Genomic DNA, 13,699 nt, shown 5'->3' with positions numbered 1-13,699 from the left:
TATATCTGTATGTTTCAAGAATTTGAATATCTCATCTCACAACTAACAGTTTACTAATAAGTACATATTGACCTTACTTAAAATTTCAGAATGGTGGTTTAGTTCTTTACAATTTAATTTAAAGTTTACTGTATAATCTATATTTTCTGAAATGTAAATTGATTCCAATATTTTTCTTCTAAAAATTTTATTTTCTTTATGCATAACTTTGACATTTTCAAATTCAAAACCATATTTATTCTGAACAACTTGTTCTACCAATGCGGTTTTCTTTGGGCCTTTTTACATATTTTTTATATCATTTCCATGTTAATAGATTCTATCTTTCTGAACTTCTGGTTTTTTAGTTATTGTCCTACTAGCAACGTAAAATTAGACCTCACAATTTTACGGTCGATTTAGATAAATAGAATTTCTTAGTATTTGTTATATACAGGCCGACAAAGAAACTATTCAGCTAAGATGTTCTAGAACACGAAAATGCTGGAAAATATTTTCTTAAGCTTCAGGTGGTCGATAAATCAAGGCAAAAGAGGCTTTGCTGGGTGTAACAGGTTCTGCCATTAGGTATTAACTTAATGTATAGATTTATGTACTTCAATCGATATTTACATAAACTTCCCAAAACACTACATAGAAGTGAACAATAGATTAATTTTTTATTTTAAACTCATATTAGGATAGTCAAAGTCCAATCTGGCGTGGAATCCGTAAAGAAGTATTAGTACCGTTTTTCGCTGTGGCATGGCAAGATGGAGATTAAGGTTCAAGGGACACATATACCATCGATACCTGTAGAAAGATACCTGAAACTCTCCCAGTAGGATGCTAGTACTTATGTAAAAGTAGTAGGAATGATTTTTTTATTATTATCTTAACTTTCAAATTTTAATTGTTTTAATGTTTAAATTATACACTAAATTCTAATGTAACTCCAAACGAGGTCGAATTTTATTATAATGCGATAGAATTAATGAAAAGAAAATTAATCTTAATTTCAATTAGATTTATATTTTAATCCTCGTATACGAAGTGTTTTAAAAGTGATAAAAAATAAAATAATAAAAGAAATAAAAATAAAATATTCTAACAAAAAAAGTATTTATGTCGCGTTTAGACTTATTTTGGTCGGAATATTATGTATATATCAAAAGAGATAAAATTTCAAACTTAAACTCAATTTTTTTTTTCTGACCTCCTTTATTGAAAATATATAGATAACAATATTGATATACACATGTATATCGCGAATTGAGCCACAACTGTAATCTTCCTCAGTAAACTTTCACAATAGCTATGCAAGGTTGTAAAGTTGTAACCAGCCCATAGCGTATCAAAAGATGCATAAAGAAAGTCTAAATAACACTTTCACGTCCGAAAGAAATCTTGTATTTTTTTTTTTTAATTAAAAAAATAGAAATTCACAATCCAGGCCACGTGTCGATTCCAAACAGCCAACGTGCCGCGTTATGGAACGCGTGTCTCAGGTTATTTTCGTTAGGGACAACGTGAGATACTCTACGGCAGTGTGCTTTATTTACATTTATCTTCGATTAAAACGATTTTTTTCGTACCCTTCAATAAAATAGAATTAGTACTTCATAGATATATAATACATGTATGTAATATATACACTTTACTGAGTCTTCAGGATTAAAGAGGAACCTTTAAGATAGTTAAATTGAGATCCTCCTCTCCCGTTCTCCGTAGTAGCCTTACTTATCTCAAATTTAATACAGAAATTGTGGTCGATGTACGTCTTGGCTTGTGCCATTGAGATTGTTCTCACAAGAGGAGATCATAACACAAAAAAAGCCAATCCTTCCTGGACTCGCCCCACTAAGACCCCCTCGAGCCCGACGGTCTTATATCCATTTTCAAATATTTGCTTAAAACAGGAAGAGGAGATTTTAAGTAGTATTTAAAAAGCGCCTGAAATTGAATGACAGCGTGAAACCCTCCACTCTCGCCCACCGTGGTAGCCTTACTTATCTGAATTGTCAAACAGACCAATTATAGCGAGTAGGTTGTTCCATGTATGACATGTCACAATCTCACAACATAATATGAAAAAAGTCCATCCTTCCCGGCCGGACCCGCCCCATTAAGACCATCAGGAAGCGACGAAAAGATTTAAAACTTTAAAAAGATATTAAAATTTTGGTATTTTAAATTTACCAGATGGTTATAATGATCGAGAAGAAAAAATAAACATAAAAAAAAATTCAGCTTGTAACTGAAATACAGCAATTACTAATAATTTGAATATATTAAATATTGTAAATATCATAAAAACTTGCTAGACCTCTCCCTATTAAGATAAATTTAGAAAACTCAAATTGGATAGTTCTTAATCACTCTCCAAAATATGCCAATCAACGATCCATATGAATATATCTCTCACATGAATGTTGATTTACGAATTTAATTTTGTTGATGTTAGCAAACTTGGCCATGAATGTCCTGTTCGTAAAGAAATATTTGTGGACCCTTTTAGTTCAGCCTTCTGGTAAATTTGTAGTTCATTTCAGGTAGTGTCAAGTAAACTAGTACTATTGCAAGTTAGTAATCTTGTTATAAGTTGTGTAGTGTTTGTGATGCCCAAGTTGTTTGTAAATAAGTTTCAACTTTCTTGTCGCGTTCCATTTCATTTGGAATTACATTAGTTGGCATTGGTAGAAGGAGGCCATGGGATCTTCCAACTTACAATTAGTGCAGTCATTGAAGTACTACCAATGGCTATTTCCTTCACGAGCCATTGTTATGTTTTATTATCGACATATTTATTTGTTGTATCCTGCTGTAATAATTATATTCTTTATTTATTCTGTGACTGATCCCTTTAGAATAATATCACAGGCGTCAAAATTAGGCTTTAGAGCTTTGGAGTAAAATACAAAATTTTCAAAATAAAAATGAAATTATAAACCATTATAAAGTATAATTATAGTAATAAATTTGAAAAGATAAAGAATAAACAACAAAAATTAACAGAATATATAAAATAAAAATAGAACAAACAAAACCATATATCATATCATAAATCATAGTGACTAACTTTTAATAAAAAAAAATTATAAAAAGGAATCACTAACAATAATAAATTTTTTTTTTAAGATACTTTTTATTTTTTGATAGATATTACAATCTGCCACACAATTGTGGGCAATAGGTAATAGTGATAAATGATCACATTCATACTAAAATCAAATAAAATAAGATTAAAAATAAATAAATGAAAAAAACATATAAAAATAAATAAAATCTCTCTTAAAATATAGACATACGTAAGGATAAAAAAAATGAACTTAAGCAAATTATGTGTATGAAAAAATAAATAGATAAAATAAAATAATATAATCTCTAGTCAGATTTACACTCTTATATACAATATTTACACAGATAGATCTGAGGATCCCTGAGCCCACTCTATCCCCCAGGTGTGGATTTAACTATGTAGTCAATTTCGAATATAAATAGTATTAAATTAGCGAGTGTATGTAAAAAATTAGATTGGTTCATTTTACATCTTGATGACCCAATAAATAAACATAAGAATAATGAATTAGGTATCTTTAATTTTAATTATATGATTTTCGCGAAATCATATTAGCCGATTAAAACAAGTGGTATTTGATTGCAAGAGTGAATTTTTATCTCAAGGAAATTGCTGACGGATGTAAATATCGCATTTGATATTAAAATCGTATTATCTCAACGCAAAACAATCCAATACAATGAAATATTAAAGTTCATATCTTATCATAGATTGTATTTCTATAAATTTTATTTGCAACTAGGTATTTATAGATAGGTATTGAAGAGTCAAAAATTCCGTATTTGACTATTTATAGTACATCTGTACTTTTTTTTTTTATTTTCACTTTGTATAATACGCTAAAGACATTTTTTTCATCCATATCGCTATTAAATTGGTAGAATCTTCGGTTTTAGACATATCTGGTAAAACATAGTAAAAATAATGTTGAATGTGGTTCCTTAGTGCCACTGACTTCTATTGTCGACCGATTTTAATGTCATGTTAGTCAATGATATATTTCTTTATTATTGGCCTAAATTGGTGTAATTTCGTGCTGTAGGAGATTGTACATAATTTGTGCAGAGCTTGATCCTAAAATATGGGTAGATGACCACCACAAAAATACATCTATGAAAGAATACAATGCTCGGAGGTCTCAGGCACATCAATCCTCTCTCTAGGTTCAGTAACCAGACTACTGGAAATAACTTACTCCAACCGGGCTTAGGAGAGATGATCTTACACAGTATATCAAAATTGGTTATTTTTTCTTTTAAATGGATGTATTTTATAAGAAAATTATTTGGGAACGTTAAAGCTACATTATTGCTCATAATTATCTTAAATTTACTATTTTTTCAATTATTCTTCGATAAAGAGACTTGCCATGAGTTAGATACTCTCTATATTCGTAGAGACGTTAAATTATAAAGTACATTGGCCTTTGGGTTAGCGACTATGGAAGGAGGTTATGTAAATTGTAGGGCTATAGCCCAGGGCAAATGGCGAGGTGGGCTTTTATCGGGTCTCCTCTTCGGTGTAGGTAGAACGATGCCGAGCTATAATGGCCATAGTCTATAGTCCGCAGTAAGCGAATAATACTAGTCAATATATATTGCTAATCAATTATAATTGGTTTCCAATTTCACAATAAACATTATTACATAAATATCATATCCCAATAAAATTTAAATATATTCTCAGTACCATTTTCCCTCATCTCTTAAAAATTATCTTAATGGCATGATGGAAAATTAATTATTTCCTCCCAAATCATTTATTTTTTTAGTGAGCTTAAATATATTTTTTTTTATTTATCAATTTTGGAATAAATTTTATGTAATGTTAATCTTTGTGTCAGCCTGTGAATTACTTCAGCCTACTTACTTAAACCTGACCATGATTCAGCACATGCTCTTACAATCCCACGATAATATACGAACATTCTTGTAGACAATTTTATGTTCTTTTTTATGAACATACTACGCATAGCTCTCAAGCCGACTTTAAGTTCTCCTATTTGCATCTAAAACCTCGATGACTGGCCTTTTTGTGACGGAAGAAAGAAAAGTAATACATATAAAAAAATATGAATATCAGAGTGGTTATTTCTTAAGAACCTCCCTCCCCCCCAAAAAAAAATTTACATAACAGGCATTCTTTTTGTTTAATAATAGAATAATAAAATTTTTAATAAATTTAATGTAGAGTAAAAAAACACTAAGATTAATTTTTTTTTTTCAAAATTTTTAGAGCATTTATTATATTCCAACGTGAATTATTAGGAATACTTTATATAAGATTATTTTCCATGTTGTTTATTGTTAAACATATCGATTATAATCAATAATTATTATGGGTATCAGAAATTATTATGAATAATAACAATTATTAAAAATTAAAAAATAATCTCATTTCTTAATATTTTTTTTTTTTAACTTTGTTGTATTATATTCTTAAATTTAATGTAAAAATGACTAAAATCGCTGATTTGTACATAACGAATATGGATAAAAAAAGTACCATCCCTTGTGGGGATCGAACCCACGACCTTTGGATTAGAAGTCCAACGCGCTATCCGCTGCGCCAAAGGGACTGATGGGAAATCTGTCACTTATGTCATTTCGGGCCGGTAATTACTCTATACATATTTATAATTATTAAAATAAAAAAAATATGTACTATACATTTTGTAATATTCAATTTTTTTTTTATTTATTTTATAAACAGTAGAGTTTACATTAGTCAGCTGTTAAAATTGATAATTTAAAACAATAAAAAAAATGATATTAGTTATGTTTATTTTATTAAATACTGCTATTTATTAAGTTAGGGTTGGTTAATTTTTAAGTAAAGGGTAATTCCTTATAATAATTTTGTTTAATTACAATTATTGAGAATATTATGTTAAAAAATTAAAATTGAATGATGTGTGAAACGTGCATATAATTTAATGTAACAAAGAGTCTAAAAACAACAAAATACTGAAAAGAAAATGAATGTATTGAAATTATTTTATGATATAAAAGAAAAATAGTCTGTATAATTCCAAGCAAACCTGTAGTTATTGAAATTATTTTATAATATTAAAGAAAAATATTCTACATTGTTCGAAGTAAAATTGTAGAAATTGAAATTATTGTATAATATAAAACAAAAAATAGTCTACATAATGAGAAACAAAATTATCTGTTAACGGTAACCAGTTTCTGGATGGGAGTTAAATTAAATCAATTAATTTTTTTTGTTAATTTTTATTCCTGTATTTCATCGGCTGTGATACTTTCTGTCGAACCAGTTTGCATTACACAGTTAAAGGTTTGATTTAATCCCTTCTGGAATTGGCCGGAGAATTAGGCTGTTAGAAACAGCAGTGGACCTTCAAATCTTTTATTGGTTCGTTCTGGTCCAATGGCCATTTACTATTTTTATCTGGTCGTTAGTTTTCAGTGATTTTTTTTTCTTATGTTCTAAAATTTTCGAGAATTGGTAGAATGGTTAGGGTTGAAGTTGGGGTGAAAGATGGATAGAAAATAATATCGAGGACAATCAATAAAAGGACGGAATACAGAAATAAATAATTAGATCTTGTGAATGATAGGTACTGTTCTTTGTTTTAATTATTTTATTTTATATCATTAACTAACAAAGAAGTGTACCTTTTCATTCACAAGATTTAAATATTATGAAACTATTCCAGTAGAAGATATAACTTTAAGAAATAAATAAGGAATATATGGTTCAAGGAAAGTAGGTAACTGACTTAGTTTAAGGAAAACCTTTTTAAATAGAAAATAATATCAGATATTAAAAAAACTGGGGCGATGCGCGCATCATATGATTTTCATTTACCATTTTTCGTGTTTACCGAAAAAAAATATATTACGTGAAAGAGAGAAATTTTTTAACAAAACATTTTTATTATCCTGTTCTTATAAAAATACATATTTAGTGTTCTTGGGACGAAAATAAAGAATAAATTTTTTTCTTGCTGAGAATAGGACAGTATAACAAAATATAGCAAAGTAGTTAAAATATCGTTGTAATCGAGAGCGTTCGATCTCTCTCTCTCTGTTCATATTTTATCGTTTTTCTCCTTTAGTTATGCTTCAATTTCTTAATTATTTCATATTTATCCATTGTTCAACACTGCTAGCAATAAGAACTGGTTATTTATTCTAAGCAAAAAAAAAAAAAAATGAAAGGTGCTTTAGTCAATGATTTTTGAAAATTTGTTATTAAGGCTATGTCAGACTATTCCAATGGGAAAAATATCTAGCTGATATTAAAAACCATTTAATTCTACGTTCATATGGTGAATTTAATCAAAATCGTTTTAGAGAAAATCGAAAAAAAATATGAAAAATCGATTCTATAAAGTTGTACTTTTGGTCAGTCGATTTTGTTGACAAAGTTGTTGTCTCATGTTATGCATAAACTGACCTTGAATATGTAATTTCATTTTCGTACTTTTCGTTTTTGAGCTAAGCAGTTCTCTCTCTCTCTCACACAAACACACAGAGACCATTTTAGGAGACTAATTTTTTTTTGGACTTAGGGGACCTCAAAACATGTATTCCGTCGAAATTCCGAATTAAACATTTTGTAATATTGCAATTTCTGTCACTATATATTCTATACAAAGGTACGTGAAAATAAAAATGACATTTATTGGTAATATTATTTTGTTGATCTGCTAATTAATAATAAAATACCTGATATGAAAATTAATTTATAACCAGTGACTGTTAACATAGCTTTTAAACCATTTGTTTGAATAGCTGTTATTAAGTGCCTATACAAAATTAATATTTGTCCTTTATAATTGAAGCCCTATATTAATATGCCCGCTTACAGGTCCAGTGTATATCCTCACGGAATTAGAATATTTGCTCTGTGGGACCCAATTCTCGACAAATTACTACCAATATATACCTTAAAGAGGGCTAATTAATTTTAGATTAAAATTATTATTGCTCTTTGATAATATAAAAGATAAAATAGCATTATTTTGGGGGATCGTGAGACTGGTAGAGTTTTCAATGTTAATTCAAAAACTAAAACTAATTCTAACGTAATTAATTAAGTTTTGTCTAATTTTAAATACTTATTTTAGAGCTAAACATGAACAAGAAATGTCCAATTGCTCTAACCTTCGGATACTCTTGCTTTGAGGAGTTAGACCTAAAATATACGTCCTATTAGGACGTGTAAGGATGTCGGTCTTTGAGACGCGTTGTAAAAGCATTTTGTAAAAAAAAAATTATTTAAACTATTGTAAAATTTTAAAAAAATTCAATAAACTTTATATTATTCTTAATAGGAATATATTTCTAATCCAATTTTTAACCATGCCGACCTCGTCTGTTTAATTGAAAAAGTCTTTCAGTGATCATGAAAAATAGATTTTTCAACAGATTATTCTTCAGAAATAAATACTGGTAAACAAATTGAAAGGTCGTTATGCATATTGATAATGTCTATTATTCAAGGAGCTGGATAAAAGCTTTATTACTTGTTAGTTCAAAGTAAAAATTAATGATTGGGAAAATCTATCAAAAAAAATTAGAGACCATAAGGAAAAGTAATAAACTCATTAAAGTAATTAAACCCACTTATACAACACGAAAACAACCAAATTTTATTTCACTGTGTAATCTAACGTGTTTAGAATGTTTAATCTCTTTGTCTAATATCGCTACAGAAACTTATGGTTCTATCCAAATAATAGCAATACAAAGGAAAGCTGAGCCTTGGGTTTACGTTATAAAATAAATATTAATGAAAAAATCAATGATATATCTTATCAGAAACAATTTCACAAATATATTGTTTGGTTCCTCATTACAAATGCGGGTTCAAGTTTTGTAAAATATCTCAAATATGGCGAAGAAAAAAAATGGGGTAGAGATTTGGATGTTTTCGTCCTAAGTTAGGCTACCACTTTTGTCATTTATTACATAATATTATTTCTTTAAACATCATATTGTAAGAAAACTGGTTTTAAAATGGTCATTGGATTATTGAATCATCGATATATTTATAATTTATCTCCATCTGTAGGTCCCGCATAGACATGTTATCAGTTTTTACTCACAGATAACGATAAATAAATATACTCAGTTTTGTGAGATAACCTAATTATTTTTTTTTATTTATCATTTCGGAAGTGTTGTTGCATCACTTTTCACTTCACATCAGATTTACTAAATGTATTTTAATGTACAGTTGTAAATAGCAATAAATAAATATTTAAAAAAAAATTATTTGGTAAGTGTTAATTATTATTATTAATAAATTATAAATTCTTAAAAATATTTTTCAGGGCTGATACATATGTAAAAATAATATAATAAAATGATTAGGTTATCTCATAAAATTGAGTATATTTATTTATCGCTGTAAATAGTTTTGTGAGATAACAAAAAAAGAACAAGATATTCTATTAGTATTCTATTTTTGTTTATTTTATTGTTGTACCAAGAAAAAGTGAAAATTAAAAAAAAAAAAGATTTGAAGGGATAAGTTTCATTTAGATTTAAAATTATTTTTTAAAAATAAAATTTACAATCATTCATCTTTTAAATATAGATATGTTATTGCAATAAAAACACGCATAAAAAATAAATACATAAAATAAAACCCTATAATATAACCCTAAAATTGGAAATGCGTAGCATCAGAATATTCGTTGGCAAGATTTTGGACATGCGATAACATCAGCAAGAGTTAACTGAAGTGTGGACTGCCCATCAGCAAACAGATCTTCACCGAATCCATTTCCTTCAAGATGATTCCGTTCCGAAAATGTCTTTCCCTTTAGCATATGGAGTGGTGTCTACTTTGAAATTTGCTTTGATATAGTTTAGTTATAAAATATTTAATAAGAATCAAATTTATATAAAAAAAACACCATTTAATAAAACTAAAACTTGTTATGATTTAAAAAAAAAATGTAATGCATTCATATGTTTCTCAGTGCAGATTTAAAAATATTTTTTGAACTTATATGCTTAAACTTCTTCTTGATTACTAGTGAATTAAAAACAAATTATTTTTCTCTTTATCTTGGTTAAAAAAAAGTTATAGCTTCATATTTAGAGATCTTACTAAAAGGATTTATCTTACTAATTTATTGTTTTTACTTTTATAAAATGTAATTTGGTATAATTTTTTATAGTGAATTGATTTTATGGGATATATACAACATGAAAATATTTTTAAAAATTTAAATAATTCAAAAAATTATAAGAATATAGGTGGATTCCATTTTGTTTAATCTTGAAAAGTTTCTTTCATTCACTATTAACATTAACTCACAGTTAGTGTTTTATTTTATTTCATTATAATTTAAACTAACGATTTTTGGTCGGATATTTAGAAGATAAAAAAAAAATTGACCAAGTAATGTTACTACAAGAAGAGGATTAATATTGTTAAAAGGGTATTTAGATAGTTTTACAACCAGATTTTATTTGGTTTGGTAATAAATAGTCGGGAATTATATATACAAGTATATTATAAATTACACATTATAAAAATAGTTTAAGGTCTACTTATAAAAAAAAAAAAATTACAAGACGTTATTTTTTTTAGTAGGTTTCATTTAGTTGAATACCCTGGTACACCCTACTAGACTTTAGGGGAAGTAATTTATCCTACAGATTGCCTACGTAATCCAACCACTTTGTGGAGGTCTATTTATTCCTTCACTTCGCCTCGATATAAAAGTTGACCCTCCACAGGCCAGTATCGAACCGCAACCGGCGTGCGTGTTCATGATTAACGGTGAGCTATGGCCCAGGGCAGGAAGATTATTTTACGTTACCTCAAGTGGGCATACAAGCGGCAGAGATGGGCAAATATTAGCTATAGTTGTAACTAATTATTAGGGATACGACCATGAATGACCATTAATGAATTAACTATTATTAAATAAATATCGTATCCATGACAATTTTAGTTATTAATGTTTATAAGTGTTTAATAAGATTACCCCCCAATACCAGAATACCCTTCCATAGCTTTGGTCTGACCAAATTGAATCGGAATCAGATAAACATGAGACAAAAATGAGAAATTAAGGTGTTCGAAATTGTTCACATTCAGTATAGAAAAAAAAAAAAAAAAGTCTACCTATTTTTTGATAAATTAATCCAGCATCTCAATTTAAAAAAAAAAAAATAGCTCCCTATGTAACCGATCTAGACCGAACCAGATATCACTCCATTATAAACTCTCTAACCACTCAAACCCCCTTGTTTCTAATCTTGCATCCTCTTCCATTCCTGACAATCCTCCGAGGCGCCTGAAAAGAAGATGGCCACGAGACCAGCTAATGTAAAATGTCATTAGAGTGCTACCAATTGGTAGTTTCTCAACACGCCTGTAACACTCCAATTTAAATTAGATCAGATTTACTAAATGTATTATAATGTAAAGTTGTAAGTATCAATAAATAAATATTAAAAAAAAAATTTAAATTATTTCGAAAATTTTACAGGATAAACTCGGTATGAATATTAATGTTTGAATATTTATGTATTTTATATACAAATGTATTATTCAAACTATACAATTTTCTGGTTATTGTTTTTGAGAGATTCATCAGTCTTTCTCAGTCAATTCAAATATTTTTTTTTTATCCTTTGTGATTTAAAGTGTTCTGATCCTGTTAATTGAATAATAAAAACTTCTTTAATAGAAAACGAAAACGGACACTGAAACGGTACACAAGAACCACTTGGAAGTAATAAATAATTTTAAATACAAAGGTATTTTAGGAAGTAGCAATTCAAAATCAACATTTGAAGTAATATATTTTTAGCACGCGAGTTGTTTTAAATTTTCTTTTAAGCGTGATAAAGAAAAGAAATGATTACCTGTTCTTGGTAGAATGTTAATATTTATTTTGTAAATTTTCGACAAATTTAACAGAACAGGTTTATATACTGAAACTAAAAAAATAAATTAGATTATAAAAACAAAAAAAAATCGCTGTATAAATCTGCTTCATCGTTATAGTTAGTTATAGTTGTTAAATTTTATTTTTGTACATTCAAAATTTTATTTACCTATATTACTGGGACTGGTTTAATGCTGACCTGGAAAACGCAGTATAATGTCCTAGAATAAAATTAATAAATTAAGTACTATTTTATTTGTTTGGCTTGTTGACAGGATAAAATGATTAATAAATATGTGGAAAATTTTTTTTTAAATATGGTTAAATAATCCATATAGTCCTCACAACGGCAGGTGTATTCGTTAAAAATACAAGTTTTTTCTCAAATCAGCATTGTTATCTTTCAAGTTTATTTTTCGTTGGTCGATAATTAAGACCAAAGATTTATCTTATTTCGAAACTTATAATTTATTACGTAAGTATAAGTGGTAATCCTACATTATTAACATCAAAAGTAATTAAAATATTAAAAAAAAAAAAACACTGTACAGTTCAAATTAATTTAGAATTGCTTATTATATAATTTGGCGTGTAAAATTATTTCTTTTTATTTAATGGTTCTGGTGTACTTTTTGAAGTCCGATTTTATTTAAACTATCTTTTTTCTTTATTTATTTTAAAAGGTTATAAAAACACCGTTATAAAGTTGGATTTGTTTTTAATTCATTTTTTAAGTAACTATGCTTAAGAAAATTAGAAAATATTTAATTAATTGTTTATTGAGTGTCTTGGTGAATTCAGGCCTTTCGGTATCATTATAATTTTTTTTTTAATAATTTTTCATAATACAACTAATGAGTAGATGGCTATTTTATTAATTACAAAAAAAATTGATTTTTTTTTTTTTAGTTTTTGTTAATTCAGGGTTTCTTCTGTCTATGTCTAAAAGTTTCATCTAATGCTAAATGGAAATATCAACCCTAGAGGTATACCTTTTTGAATAAAAAATGAATCATAGAAATAAATCTACAAATAGTCATGTGCACACGCATTCATAAAAGTAAAATTTTTCATAGGATTCCGTTGAAATTATTATTTGGTGAAATCACGGATATGCATAATCAATTAGATGAAATGACAACCATATTTTTTTGATATTGGTTCAAAAATAGAAATAATCACAAGATTTAATTTTCTTTTAATTAATCTTTTCAAAATTCTTTTAGTTTTAATTTTAATTGGACAACATTTTAAAAATAATCCCATAATGCTTACTTTGTGATGGTTGAATAAACTTGATACCTATGTTACTTATCAGCCAATTAGGAATATTGTGCTGGTAATTTAGTCTGAAACAAATGCGGGTTGGATGGCTGGAATGAGTATCAATTTTTAATGATCTGTATTCTTCTGTGAAAGATGAAGCTAATATTTCTTTTATTTGCTGCTTTAACACTTTTGCTCAGCCTCCACTGGCTCACTACCAGTGATGCGACTAGAGAAGAGAGAGAGAGAGAGATTTTATTGTTCTTGAATTATTTACAATTATACAATAAACCATGATGCTCTGAGACTACAGTGTCTCATTGAGCAATTCAAACTATTCACGTTTCTGGGTACAATATAAGTTTTTTTTTTTTTTTAAACATGTTAACTTCTTAAAAAAAACAAAAACAAAAAAGAGATAAAATAAGAAGAAAATAAACAAATGAAAAGGCTAATGAAACAATAAGAATGAAATGAAAATGTATCCC

The 13,699-nt window shown here is 27.7% G+C and overlaps 1 protein-coding gene and 1 non-coding gene across 5 annotated transcripts in view; one reads left to right on the top strand and one right to left on the bottom strand.

The window, feature by feature from the left end:
* The window catches only part of Mp (Multiplexin), a 908,252-nt gene that overhangs the window by 269,897 nt on the left and 624,656 nt on the right, over window positions 1-13,699 (top strand). The gene's annotated exons all lie outside the window — the stretch shown is intronic.
* On the bottom strand, window positions 5,564-5,636 carry TRNAR-UCU (transfer RNA arginine (anticodon UCU)). Its single transcript has one exon. It is a non-coding gene; the product is annotated as a tRNA-Arg (tRNA).

This window comes from Halyomorpha halys, unplaced genomic scaffold, assembly GCF_000696795.3.
Source record: "Halyomorpha halys isolate HHAL.00 unplaced genomic scaffold, Hhal_1.1 Scaffold226.1, whole genome shotgun sequence".
NCBI lineage: Eukaryota > Metazoa > Arthropoda > Insecta > Hemiptera > Pentatomidae > Halyomorpha > Halyomorpha halys.
This window is presented reverse-complemented; position numbering and strand designations above follow the sequence as displayed.